Source organism: Varanus komodoensis, unplaced genomic scaffold (assembly GCF_004798865.1).
Source record: "Varanus komodoensis strain SLA01 unplaced genomic scaffold, ASM479886v1 scaffold39, whole genome shotgun sequence".
NCBI lineage: Eukaryota > Metazoa > Chordata > Lepidosauria > Squamata > Varanidae > Varanus > Varanus komodoensis.
In genome coordinates this window covers 2,816,873-2,830,621 of record NW_025335922.1, presented here as the reverse complement: position 1 = coordinate 2,830,621, position 13,749 = coordinate 2,816,873, and positions in this window count along the sequence as shown.

Here is a 13,749-nt window from a genome sequence, read left to right as displayed (position 1 = left end):
CCCTTATTGCAGCAACAAGGAGGGTGCAGCACTTCAGGGCCTCTTGGATTCCAGCTTTCATCAGCTCCAGTCAGCATGGGCAAAGCCAGCTCCAGGACTTGGGGACTCCTCAGGCATGGCACCTTCACTGGTGCCACTTTAATCTGGAGCAGGCAAGTCATGCCAATGGGGATTTCGCCTTAGCTCCATCTGATCTTTGTGCATAGCTTAAGGGAAGCAGAAATGGCAGCACTGTAAGGGTACTGGGCCCTCTGCTTGTCCTAAGGCCCTGGCCGGAGCCACGCCATGATCTGGCACCAATCCTTCAAATGGTCAGAGATGATAGAAATTATGGTCCAGCAATATCTGGAGAACCTCAAGTTCCCCACACTGGTTCTAGTAACCTTCGAACCAGCATCTGAGTCTGGAATAAGAAATAAATAGCCAAACAATTTATCTTGAGTTGAAAATGTCCCAGTAAATCACCAGTTTTATAAAATTACCTTGTCAGTTATATGAAAAACATATTCTCTGCGCCCCTGTTGCATAAGATGTAGTCATATGCAGAGTAGTGCCCAGGCTTCCAAGCACAGGCCTGCATACATTGCCCCCCCCCCCAAAAAAAAGCATAATCAAAAAAGAGGATAAAAGAACAACCAGATTTGCACAAAATTTGATGTGCTTATTTGTTTGTTCAGACACTAAATTTAGAAGTAATTACTATAATTTATGTACTTAAAAAGAGTCTTCTGGTACCTTAAAGACCTCAGTTTAGAGAATCCAAAGGATGCTGTGGCCTTCATACGATACCTACATGTTGGCTATGGGCCATAGGATCACACTGTAAGAGTCTTGAAGACTAACATTTGAAAAAGCAAAAACATCTGCACCCATGTTTATATTTCCCAGCACATTTTGAGAGTTTTCATTTTGTCAAGGCCATTACATTCTTCCAAACTTCCAGATAATGCATAGAACTCAACTTCTGTGCATTAAGGGATGGAAGGAGCATCCTAAAACTGACTCATCCTTGATCTTGGGAGAACCACCCCAATTTATGGAGCCACTTAGGATCCTCCAGTACCTCTGTAACTACAGGTACAGCAGAAGCAGTGTTTTATGTCCCATCCTTTCCATGTCCATTGACTGTAGGAACATCTGCCCTTCATTGCCTAACGCTGTAAACCTTGCTTTTCAGATTGCTTTAATTCTCGAATGCTCACAGACATGCCCATTTCCTAAGCATACTTTGTTATTTTTGAAATGTCATTCTGGCAACCTTGATCTCTTCAAAGTTTTTTGATCTTTTCTAAGCAGAGAGAGAGATACACTGTTTTGAAGTGATCACATCCTAATGGCACAGTAAGAGCATCTCTGTAAAGGTCTCTTTTTGGATGCTGAAAATGTGCTGGTCTTTATGTCTCATCAGCAGACAAAACAAGAAGAAAGCTATTTTCAAAGTCTTGTCATGACACCCCAATTTGAATTTAACGTATTGCTTTGAAGCACTCTTTCAATATTCCTCCATTTTCCCTTTGTGTGTTTCTGCACTGTCCTCTTCTATTATTCATCTCCAAGGTACCTCTCCACAATTCAGCCTTATGCCATCCAGAATTCCCAACCTGGTGTCCTGCAGTTTTCTCGGATTACAACTCCCAATCAGCCCCAACATAACTAGTGACCAAGCTGGCTGGGAAAAATAGGAGTTGGAGTACAATGCATTTGGGGGGCATGAGGTTAGAAGAGATCTTACTGCTCACATAGTTTCATTCCTAGTTTGATTTCTGTAACATGTTGATTATTCCATCTTGAACTGTCGTACACAATAATAGAAGTCTTAAAATGGTATAATTGATCTGTTATCCTTCCCACCTATCACCAAACTTTTCACAATGATGCTACAGTCAAAAAGTGAAGGATGTTCATTCAAGAGACAACTTGCTTGTAGATCATTTGCTTTGTATTCATTATAACTGAAAGTCAATGTGGAATAGTGGTTAAGAATATTGGCCTGGGACTCAGGTAATCTGGGTTGTGGGGATAAGTTTGAGAGGAGGAGGAAAATTTTGTAAGCCAGCTTGAGTTCCTTCAAAAGAAGAAAAGTGGGATATAAATATAATAAACAAACACATAAGTGCTGTATGTTCAGAGAGGTGGCTTGTAATAATGGGTGGGATCAGGTCTGAGTTAGTTGTGTTTTGGAAAAACAAAACCAGTGGGTCAAGTTATCCTGACCTGCATTCCATTGACATCAGTGGGAATGAAGGGCACCCTACTGAGTGTGTGTCCAACCCCATATCCTCATTGATCACCCTTAAATGTGTCAGAAGCCACCAATGGAAGACTTAGGATCCCTGAGTTGTGTTTGCTAAAGTTTCTGTTATTCAGATATGACACATTCTTAAGACTGACAATTCACAGTTCATGCTGTTGGCCATAGAATGTCTATAAATCAAGTGGTATACATGCATGTGTAAACTAGGTCTAAGGTTGCCATTCTGTACAGAGTTACACCGCCCTGGCAAAGGTGAAGTGCAAGCTGAAGGGGCAGGATTGCAGCTTGAGATTAATAGACAAATGGACTAGGAAAACTTCATTACTTTGAACAAATACACATCTCTAAACCCTGATGAACTGGAGTAATAAAGGAACCAGATGAAATTTCTCAGACCCATTCTCTATTATTATGGAGAATGGGTGAAGTTCTAGATGAATGGAGAAGGGTCTGCTGCTTTCTACTTTCAAATTATATAACAATTTTAAAACATATGATTTTAATTCTATGCTTAGAGCTGTTCAAGAGATCATCCCCTTTCATGCTCTTGACATCCTGCGTGGAATGTAGAAGGACTTGATTGCACCTAATTCTTATTTTTTGTCTTAGAAACCATGGATGTTTCTAGAACATCTGGTCTTTGCCTCGATTGTGATGAAGCTTTATGTACACTCTATAAGAAAATTAATGAAGTCCAGGGCAGGGAGATGATGTTGTGGGTCTATGGTCTAGTATTTTCCTTGCCTGTCTCTTCTCAATTGCTTAACGTATGCTGCTATTTTGGCTCCCTTCATGAAACTATAATGGAAACACTTGCTTATCTCTTGGAGGCAGACAGTATTTATAAAGTGGTAAAACATCTAAAAATGGGACCTATATTATCATTATTGTTATTATTGTTATTATTCAATCTGTCTAATAAGCATGTGTGTGTGCATTTTAAAATAGTTTTAATGACACCTTTGTGAACCTAGATTCTGGCTTCTATTAAAGACAATATTATTGCAGGTACGAGCTTGATATACCTCTCCTGACTGCTATGAAAGGCAAAAGTTGTTACACCATATCTCATTCCACCTATTCCCATCCCCATTCTGAAGGACTGCGACGGAAAATGACACGGGAGAATGAACATTTCCAGTTGCTATGACAGCCAGGATTCTTTTGAGACAAACTTGGTAGGTTGAACATTGGGGGGAAACAAGATCACTTCATTTTAAATAACTCAAATTGGCTCTGTCTATAAGCTCGGTAGAACTATATCAACTCTAGCATCCTATATGGAGGAATGTTTAGAAGGTATTGTCAAGAAGCCTTGCATTTAAAATGGCTACCATGTTCAAAGCAACAACAAAAAACAAAACAAAAAGCAAACCCATCTCAGGTACAAATCACCCAGCTTCTCCATTTCAGAGAAATGACCCCTCATGTCTTCGGCCTTCACAGGCTGAAATTTCTATCTGAAGGGTCCTGTCCCTCTATCACCACTAAAGAGGAGATATCTCTCATTTTACACCTCTTAGTCCCATCTTCCTTGGTCAGAGAAGCATTAATAGCACAAGTGCTCTCCATGCCTAAGTGCTGGGTGTGCTAAAGGCTTCCCCACCACGTCTGGTTAGATTTCCCTCTCAATGTCAATCTGCTACCCTGAATTTACAGCAGCTTTTCCAGGCCTGGTCTCTATAGATGTGTTGGACTGTAGCTCCCATTATCCCTGGCCAATGGCTGGGAATGATGGAATTTCATCTGGAGGGCCCAGGTTGAGGGAGACTAGCCTGTAGGGATAAAATGGGGTTTATCCAAAATGCAATTTGTCATCCTTTTGTCATCCTACAACTTTCGACTGACCAATTCAGGTAATCCTTATGTCTAGCAAGACGCTTTTGGAATAACTTTTAACACCATCAGGCATGAGCTATTTAGGAAATAAAACATATATATCTTCTGTAGAGTACCTGGCTTTTGTCCTTCCCTGCTCATCCTTTTTCTTGCAATCAAGCTTCTTAATTTAACAATATGCCTTTGCCCACCCAAGGATTTTTATGTTCCAGATTTCTCTCATGCTGCAAACTTAACTGAAGGGAGGTGAAAGGGTAAATAGACTGAATTCACCCAGTAATGATTAAAGATCTGGCTTTGCTGGCCCCTTTTGAGAGCCTCAGCATCTACAATTGAACCGAAAGAACTAGCAGAAATAAATAAGGGAGATTTATTCAAGCCTGGCTCTCTAGGGCAGGTGGGAGCTCCTTGGCAGGTGCTTTTGTCACTTTAGGAAGGTGTGCAAACATACATGATTAGAGTAGGAGGCACTCGTCCTCTTCTGCTCAGAATTTGTGAAGGCTCAAACAGAGGAGAATCAAGTCAAAGAAACACATAACAGCAAGAAGTCTCTCTGCAGAAAATAGAAGTTTTGCCCAAAGGAGAACAAAACAAATGCAAACTTCTCCAGGCGAAATCCAACCAGACAATAAGGTGAGCAAAAGAAAACTCCAATACAAAGGAGTGTGTTGATAAAACGATAAAGTTCAACACAAGCAAGCAGAAACAGGAGATTCGTGACTAGAGAGGTAGCTAGACCTCTGGAAAACAAAAGGAGGATGAGGAGACAGTAGATAAACCAAATTCTTTGCACTGTGGTCAATCCATGGGCAGATACTCTTGCCCGAACAGAGTTTTTCAGGAAAGGAGTCTGAAGAACTGAAGCAGTTAGAGGTGCTAAGAGACAAAGTTCTTTATTAACAAGCATTAAAACAAACAAACAAAACAAATTAAAACAAACAAACACTAAGTCCTTCCAAAGGTTCTCCATTAGATGTGAAACTGCTGATCTTACAACTATTTTACTTGACCCTTTGTACCTGAGTACTGGAAAGTGGCAATAAAATGCCATTTTTTAAAAGGAGTTCTGAGATAAATGCAGACTATTAGAGGTTAGCTTAATGTCTCTTCTGGGTAGTTAGGGGAAAGCATTAAAGATAAAATTTTCAGGGTTATGGAAGGACAAAGTCTTTCTGGAAGATCAACAAGACTGAATATGTCCTGCCTTCGCTAAGGTTCATTGCGAATGCCTGAATCATGTACAGTAAGAGTGATCTAGTAGATGCTCTGTACATGGATTTTCAAAAGCCTCTTGACAGTTCCTCACCCAAGGCATCCAAATCCATTTAGCAGTCATGGAATAAGAGAAAGGGTTCTCTTATAGATCAGCTAAAGAAAAGAAAACAAAGAGCAGAAATAGATGAACAGTTCTCACTAGGAAGGGATATAATGAAGAGGGATATCAAAAATCTGCAACTGATCAAATGCATTCAGATTTAAATGAATCTCACCAGAAGATTCCACAAGAGACTGGCCTTTTCTGAGTTCTGCAAAACTGAAGACCATTTTTGTTTGTTGGTTATACTTTTGGAGGAATTTCTGCCCACGTCCCCTTGTACCACTAAGGTATAGTACTGCAAATGGAACAATGTTTTCATACTCCCCTAAAAGAAACCCAATTCTTTTGATGGGCAGATGGCAAACCAAAAGACACCTGCTAATCTGGCCCATTTTAGTATGTATAATTTTCATCTATGTTATTATGCCATGTTAATATATATCAATTATTTAATTTTATGTCTTTTTTCTTTCTTTGATTTTACTTTAACTTATTGGTTGATTTTATATTGTTATTATCATGAATGAATTGTATTGTTTTAATTGTTGTTAAAATGTTGTCTGTTATGTTGTGAGCTGCCCAGAGAGCCTATGGCTAAGGGGATAGCATACAAGCCAAAAAAGATTTGGAAGCTGAACAATGTTCAATCATCATTCAGTTAGTGGAGTGTGCCGTCCAGGTGGCTGCCCTTGGGCCTCTGAACTCAACAGGTTAAGGCATCCAATGGAGAGTGAAAGGAGTGAGAATTGCCTGCTTGTTTCCCTCAGCCTCCAAACACTGACTGAGTTGACTCATTTTGGCCAATTAAAGATGCAATTAGATGCAAGTTTAGACAGGAAAATAACTAGCCTACAACTCCCAGCTTGCCTCAGCCAGCATGCCCCAACCAGCTGGGGTTGGGCCTGGCTGGGGCTATCTCTGTCCAGATTTTTATAGGATCATGCCCTAAGTGCTTTACTCTGACTTACAAGGGCAAGGGACTGAAGTACCAGCAGCAGCCTTGTATCTCTGCAGAGCCTCTCTTCTCCCCTCCCCTCCTTAAGCATCACTCCACACACACACACACCAGTTCTAAAGTTGCACTTCCAACTTCAGAGCCATCATGGAAAAAACTGCATTAGGTGAGAGGAGAGTGCTCCAAAATCAGAGCTTCAGCTTTGACTTGAGAGCATTTTTCCAAGGATGGAGCTGGCCTCCAAACTTCCCTATGACTGTGTGTTCCTTCAGTGTGGTTCGAAGAATGATCCTGGATCTGAATGATCTCTGAATTTGGTAATGTTAAGACAGTTCACAATGCGATATAAGTATTAATCTAAACTGAGTCCTGGATTATCACCTTTGACTTCTGATTTGTTTAATGGACAAAATTATCGTAGTTAAAGAACTGCTGGGTGATATTTTCATTTGGATAAACTCCAGAATAGTCTCAATTAAGAACATGTTCAAAAAACTGAGACTTGCTGTCCTTAGAAGAAATTGACAAGAAATTGGACAGATATAGGTCCCCTATGTTTAATTTTATTTCATTTGAGGAATGTTGTTGTGCCTTTAATTAGAAAATATGGGAGTCTGAGACAGAGACTCTTAAGAGATGAAGGTTTGGTTTGGCTTGGCTTGGCTTGGCTTGGCTTGGCTTGGCTTGGCTTGGCTTGGCTTGGTTTGGTTGAAAAATGCTTTGTGTGTATTTCATTGTATAGATATGATTTCATTTTATGACTTTTAGCAGCCTCAAGGAAAGGCAAATTATAAAGGTCTTACATATAAATAATGATCCCTTCATATATAATTTACTGTCTCTTTCAGGTATTCAGAAGCATCTTTGATGAACACATCATGGGGAAATGTGTTTCATTTGCAGCCTCTCTCCAGCACAGATTCATTGAATGCCAGAACAGAACCCCTGTACATCTGCTTGTATGTGTGGAAAGTATTCAAGCATTTAATTCAATCCAGTTCTTGGGGGGAGGGTTCTTTCCACAGTGCCATCCTCCCCCACACACACACACACACACACACGTGTATGCATACACATGCGTGTGCACATTTTCATTGAATGCTGTTGGGATAATTAAACGGGACTGTTCTTTATCTCACCGGAAGTGCTATAATGTTCTTGTTCTGTCTTAGCTGACCAGTAAGTACATTTCATTCTGAGATGTCCTTTTTAAATCAGACAATTAACAAGAGTTTTTATTTCAGGCAGTTCAGAATGGATGTCAATGTTAATTCAGCGTAGTGTCTTCAATTTGTAAATGTTTCCAAGCCTCTCTGTTTTCTCTGACAGTTCTATTATAAGCAATTCCCCCCTCCTCCTTGTCATCTCTCCCCATAATGCATCCACAATGGGACTGCTTAGCTATTTTAACCACCAATAGGTCACATAAAATTAGACTGAACAAAGCTGTAACTTGGCCTTCAGGAGATAATTAAGGTAAATTGCAATGTTATGTACTTCATCAAGATACACAGTATCTTTAGCTATCAATTACCTCATCCATCCTATCTCTCAACCTCTATTTTTCTACCTAAAGTATGAAGACTGAATAATGAGTCATTTTCTGTTTCTATATTTTCATATTGTACATTTATTGTATATTTATCTATGGAATGCGCTCCCCAGAGAGGTCCGCCTGGCGCCGTTGTTATTTGTTTTTCGGCACCAGGCGAAGACCTTTTTATTTAAGCGTCATTTTAATTGTTAATATTATTTGCTTATTTTATCTGGCCAGGGCGACTTATTTTATATTGTTATTTCTTGTATTTTAATTTTATGTTGTGAGCTGCCCCGAGGCCTCGGCGAATGGGGCGGCATAGAAATGTTTTAATTAATTAATTAATTAATTAATTAATTGTTCATTCAAAAGGCATGCTTGACTGTCCTGGCATTGGAATCTCTGGTTCTTTGGATGTCTTTATGAAACTTTCTAAATGCTTTCTAATTCCACTTCATTATTTGAATTCTCTAAAAGTTAAAAAATGGTCCAAACAAAGCCAGGGGTACTCTATTTGGATGGGGTCATGATGGCTTTCGAGATATATCAGTGGCAATATGGCAGTCTTTGCAAACCTAGTGCTCTCCAGGTGTTTGGATCTCAACTCCCACCAGCTCAGCCAGCATGGAAGTGGTCAGGGATGCTGGGACTTGTAGTCAAAAACATCTGCATATTGTCAGGTGGGAGAATGCTGTAATGTGGTTAAAAAGTCACATACAAATGCTGGAGAGAATTCTGAAGAAAAAAACCAAATGCTCATCCAAGCCAACACTGTATTTACATTTGCACAAAAGGATGATTTAAAGCAGAGCTGATCTAAATCAAAGCCTCACGTGGGAAAACAATCTCATAACTCCTGACACAACGAGAGCGTGGAGCTGAATCACAGGCAGGATAGATGGGTGCTTGGCATAGTTGCTTTTCATTCTGACTGTAGCAAATTCCAGGGTAACAGCTGTTTTCTATGGAGGGATGTGTGTGTTCTCATTTAGCTAAAGAATTACACTTCCATGGAGATAACTTGGAAAGTCATTTGTGATGTTAACCAAGTGCACGAACACACACATATCCATGCTCACAGCCATAAAGTTCTTTGTATTTTCCTATTTCATTACGTTTCAGACTGAGCTGCCATGCTGTATCAGGCAAATTGGCTGGACAGATATATGCACCAAACAGACTTAGCTCTAGCCCACAGTTTTAACCTGTGGCAACTCTGACAACAACACTACAGAGACAGGACCAAAGCACTTGCTCATAGAATTCATGTGGGAGGAAAGAGACGAAAGCTGAAAAAAATGATTGTCTATAGGAAAGGAGGACAGCTGGCTGGTTGACAGTTCCAGAAAAGGAGGAGAGATAAGGAGCATGATATCTGAGATTACTGTGAGCAGAACCTCCAAAGGATGGAAAGGAAGCATAAAAAATACTGAAAGAGAGGATGTCAACCACATCCAGCAATTTAATTATGGCCCTACAAGGCTCCTTTTCCAAAGCCTTTTCACTTCCTTGTATCAGTTTAGATCACTCTGGCTCACTTCCAACTTTGCCATCTTGGTTCCCACCCTGCCAGTCGCAGAAGAAAGCTGATGCATGGCTTGGAGTGGTCAACTCATTTGGCAACAGACATCCTAGTCCTATCCACTGTCCAGGCATCAGTTAGCAAAATAGGATCGTGTCTAATGACCGTGTACTAGCCCAGTATAAATAGTTGGAGCTTCTCCTGCCCAGCTGCATAGCTGTGGTACGGCACTCAGAGAAGGGAGGTAGCATCACTCTGATGAGGGTCCAGAGTTCAGTGGCAGAAGACAGCTGGGGATATAGATGATGGATCCTGTGAGCCAGGGCATTGTTAGGGATTCAAAAGATTCAGTGCCAAGGCCCAGAAATCACAAATCTCTGTAGACGCTGTGTATGCTGATTTATAGCTGTGTGCAAGTTTTGAAATAACAACTAGGATTGATTTAAATTTCACAGGAATCAAGGCCAACAAACTCATTTATCTTCCAAATAATCTCAAGTAATTTTAATTAGTTTATGTCCTGCCTAAATCATCCCAAACAAATAGAAAAACTTGGGGGTTTTGTGTAAGCCTAGGGAGGGAGAGATTTTTCAGTGGAGGAATTTTTCTGAGGGTGCAGGTTCTTACTGCATGTAGAGAAGGAAGAGTTAGCCTTTACCTCTACAGATGTAACCACTCTGAAAATTACCTCCTGGGTGGAGGTAAAGAAGAATTAAAAGGAGAAAAAAATCCATTGGTATCGATGGACATTCAGGATTCTGGCGAATAGATCCAGTCTTCTAGGGAATATATTTGCGGCAAGGGGGCCAAGCTTAGCCATGCCCCCACTTGTGAGGAAAACTTGAAGAAATGTGGTATTTTTTTTTTTTACCCCAAGAAGAGAAGACTGAGAGGAAGGGCTTATAATAGCTGCACTTAAGTACCCAAAAGCCTGGCATTCAGAAAAGGATAAAGATTTTGATGATGAAGATAAAGAGGAACAAAGGTGGGGTACTGTTATATCCCACCTTTGTTCCCCTTTCAAAGAACTTGTGCCAGCTTACGAGGTTTACTTCCTCTTCATTTTATCCTCACAGCAACTACCCTGGTGAGGTAGGAAAATGCCACAAGAGACATCCCTGCTGGAATCCCCAGTCATAGAGGTAGCAGCAGGGGTGGGGGGTGGGGCGCTTTCTCTGTGCTTCCAGTCCAAAGAAAGGGGCAAAAACAGGGAAGATAACATCAGGAGTTAGGGCTATGCCCTGGCATCCTCTGGTCCACGGCATGGAGGGTAAGGGCAACACAGCCCTCCAAACTACAACAGTTCTGCAAAGTACAGTAAAGCAGGGTTTAAGTACATGTGGCATTAATGACGTGGAGTGTCGCTCCACTTGGGGTTTTGGTTTACTTAAAGCCAAGCAAGAGGACTCTGATACAGATCAGGACAGCTGTGCATGGACAGGGTCGATTTAAGCTTTTCCTTCCCTGGCGCTCTTCTGGGAAAAAAAAGCAAAAGAAAGAAATCACACATACGCACACCACATGCCAAGTAGTATAGTAGAAAAGATACAGCTGGTGCTGTATCTTTCTGCTTCTTTCTTCCTCTTTCAACTGATGCTATTTGGAGCAGGGGATGATTTTGAGGTGGGAGTATGAATAATTAAACTTCTCCTCGCTAAGTGCCGCACTCCTCCCTGAACTGAGACAGCCACACTCAGATCTTAGTCAAAACAAAAAACCCCAACTACATATGGGGCTATATGCTACATACTTAATGCAACACGCAGTTGTACTTATGCTTAACAAAAGCAAATGCATCTCCTTTTCTGTTGTGGCCCGTCACCTTCTTCCTCTTCTTTCTTTGTTTTCCCCCATGTTGCATTTCAGACTGCAAGCTCCTCCAGAAAGGTCCTCATCACCTTGGACACTGCTGTGCAAGGGCTTTACCAATGATGAGAGCAATAGCATTGTCGCAACGTGGAGGCAGCCAGGTCAGTGGCACAGAGACCTCAGTGCCCACCTCTAGAACCACAGTTCAGGGAATGGGGAATGAGCCAAAATCATGCAAGAGGGGAAAACATCAGTGACAAAAGAAGCTGCTAGGGAAGGAAGGTGCATCATCATAGAGAACATGCCTCTCCCCAAAGGGGGGCACAAATAAATAAATTTGTATATACTTATTTATATTTTATTTATTTAAAATGTTTCTGTACCATACCAAATTAACCTAACAACTCTCAGGACAGTTTGCAATTTAAAATAAACAGCAGCAATTAATAACAATGAATAATTCATTACAATAACAATCCATAAAGTGATCAGCAGTAACAATAAGAGAAAATGACAATAAAAGTAAAATAAATAAGCAAATTCAATAAACAAACAGTAATCAAAGAAAACAAAGTAATCCACAGTGACTTCTTAAAATATAAAATAATAATAAAATTCAACAATTATAATAGTTGGAGAATAAAAAGGTCTTAGCCTGGCACATAAAAGTCAAAAGGGTTGGTGCCAAGCACACCTCTCTGGGAAGCTGGTTCCAAAGATGGGGTGCCACAGCCAAGAAGGCCCTTCTCTTAGTGGCCACCCTCCTTATATCCTCCAGAGGTGGCTCCTGGAGAAGGACTTCGGATGATCATCTTAGGGTCCAGGCAGGTGTCTATGGAAAGAGACATTAGATCTGATAATTGATGTGCACAACTGTACATGTAGAATGCACTACTGTAATTTCAGCAGAACTGTGAGATGTCTTACCACAGAGGGGAAGACTGGGCCCAGCTTTTCAGCTGTTCAAATGCCAAGGTTTGTGCCAAGGCCCCTGCTGGCTCTCCCTTTCTCTGGTTCTTTATCTTGAAAGCTGACTTGGGCTGGACAGCCCTTCAAGCAGAAGTCTGCATCAAATAAAAGTCTGTCCTTTGTAAAGTGGAATGTGCAGCCATGGGCTGCATTTTGGAGAAAGACCCAAGAACAGCCAACTGCAGACGGAGCCAATCGGCTTTTCCACCCCTGCAAGATTCCATCATGGCTCTCAGAGAGAACCATGACACAAATCGTTTTGTTTCTCCTCCCTTTTACATGGGGTGGCTTTGTGTGTGGTGTGTTTGTGTAGCAGGCTTCTTATGGGAATTAAAAAACAAAAACCCTGATCCCAGGACATATTGGGTCTCTCTGAGTCAAAATACCACAATTGGATGCAGTAAGAAACAGGCAGTCCATGTTTTAATAGAAGAGATTTTAGCAGGTGTGTTTTTCTCTCACTCTGAATGACTTGCTTCCTCTGCCAAAATCCCCTCTTAAGGTATAGGAATCTTGACCTCCTTTTGAACTTGTTCACCTTAAATCAGGCAAGAAACAGATCATTAAATACTGATTACAATAATAGTACTCTAAATGGAGTTCTTTGGTGAGCAAAATAAGCTCTTGTTTCTGTATTTTGGCTTCCTTCAGCAGCAGCAACCAAAAAGTCCTCTCCATCTGGTTATACGATTTTCTCCTTTATTACAGTCTTAGTTTGTTGAATAGTCATTTTTTACTCCCTTTGGATTAAATATTTATACTGTCATTCCATGTGGGATGTTTACTCCTGCTTTTCCAACTTCCTTCAGCTCAACAAATGGCAAACACAAACGAGACTAAGTCCTTTTTCTATACTTTTCTTCCTGATACATTCAAGAATTAGGCATGTGAAGCTGCTATATGCTGGAAGAAAGTGAGGGTACAGATCATTTGTACAGCAGTTAGCAGTGTTGTCCTCTTATTTATCTTTTTCATTTCATCATAGTTCAGGCTGACTCTTTGTTTGGAGAGCACAGAGCCACATGGTCCCTGTGAGTCTCCCTTCTCAGCATCACCCAACAGTAGCCACTCCACCTGATGGCAGAGGGAGAGGTGGGAGAGCAGGGCCCCTGCATCAAGCCCATCTTTACACAAGCTGCTATGAAACTTCAAGGACTGTTGCCTATGTGTCCTTTTCCCCTTTGGTGTCATGTCTTTTAGATTATACAGCTGCAGGTAGAATGGTCACAATTTTATTTATGCAGCACACAAAATATTTTTAGGCATTTCCTTATTTAATAATAAGGATTAATAATTTGCAAAAAAAAAAAAAAGAACAGTATCTCTGGTCCATCAGTATCTCACCTGCCATTCATTCATTCATAATTTAATGTCCTCCTCACAACAACAACCCTGTGAGGGAGGGTGGGCCGAGAGTCTGTGGCTGGCTCAGTGAGCTCCGTGGCCAAGTGGGGACTAGAACCTGGACCTCCCAGTCCTGCACTCTTAAGCACTGCCCTACCCTGGCTTGATAACAGTAATAAGCACAATCCAGTCTTCAGTTCTC